General features: G+C 40.7%; 1 non-coding gene across 1 annotated transcript; it reads right to left on the bottom strand.

Moving 5' to 3' along the window:
* Positions 1–507: 507 nt before the first annotated feature.
* On the bottom strand, positions 508–615 carry LOC127746428 (small nucleolar RNA R71). Its single transcript, XR_008008047.1, has one exon. It is a non-coding gene; the product is annotated as a small nucleolar RNA R71 (small nucleolar RNA).
* Positions 616–803: the final 188 nt, after the last annotated feature.

The following is an 803-nucleotide window of genomic DNA, read 5'->3' as shown; positions in this document are numbered from 1 at the left end:
GAAGCTGATCCTGAACCTGAAAGGACCTTGAAGAGAAAGCTAAGAGAAGCCAAAGCACAACTCTCTTTAGAGGACCTGACCGAATTCTTCAAAGAAGAAGAACACATGGCAGCCAAAAACAACAATGCCAACAATGCAAGGAAGGTGCTGGGTGACTTTACTGCACCTACTCCCGATTTCTATGGGAGAAGCATCTCTATCCCTGCCATTGGAGCAAACAACTTTGAGCTTAAGCCTCAATTAATTTCTCTAATGTAGCAGAACTGCAAGTTTCATGGACTTCCATTAGAAGATCCTCATCATTTTTTATCTGAATTCTTGTAGATCTGTGATACTATTAAGACCAATGGGGTTGATCCCAAGGTCTACAAACTTATGCTTTTCCCCTTTGCTGTGAGAGACAGAGCTATGACATGGTTAGACTCACAATCTAGAGAAAGCCTGAACTCTTGGGACAAGTTAGTCAATGCTTTATTGACCAAATTCTTTCCACTTCAAAAGTTGAGTAAGCTTAGAGTGGATGTCCAAACCTTCAGACAGAAGGAAGGAGAATCCCTCTATGAAGCTTGGGAAAGATACAAATAATTAATCAGAAAGTGTCCATCTGATATGCTTTCTGAATGGAGCATCATAGGTATTTTCTATGATGGACTGTCTGAACTGTCCAAGATGTCTTTGGATAGCTCTGCTGGAGGATCTCTTCATCTAAAGAAGATGCCTACAAAAGCTCAAGAGCTGATTGAAATGGTTGCAAATAACCAATTCATGTACACTTCTGAAAGGAATCCTGTGAACAATGGGAC

This window comes from Arachis duranensis, chromosome 3 (assembly GCF_000817695.3).
Source record: "Arachis duranensis cultivar V14167 chromosome 3, aradu.V14167.gnm2.J7QH, whole genome shotgun sequence".
NCBI classification, from domain to species: domain Eukaryota; kingdom Viridiplantae; phylum Streptophyta; class Magnoliopsida; order Fabales; family Fabaceae; genus Arachis; species Arachis duranensis.
Note: the sequence above shows the minus strand (reverse complement) of the source record. Positions and strands in the feature narration are given on the sequence as shown.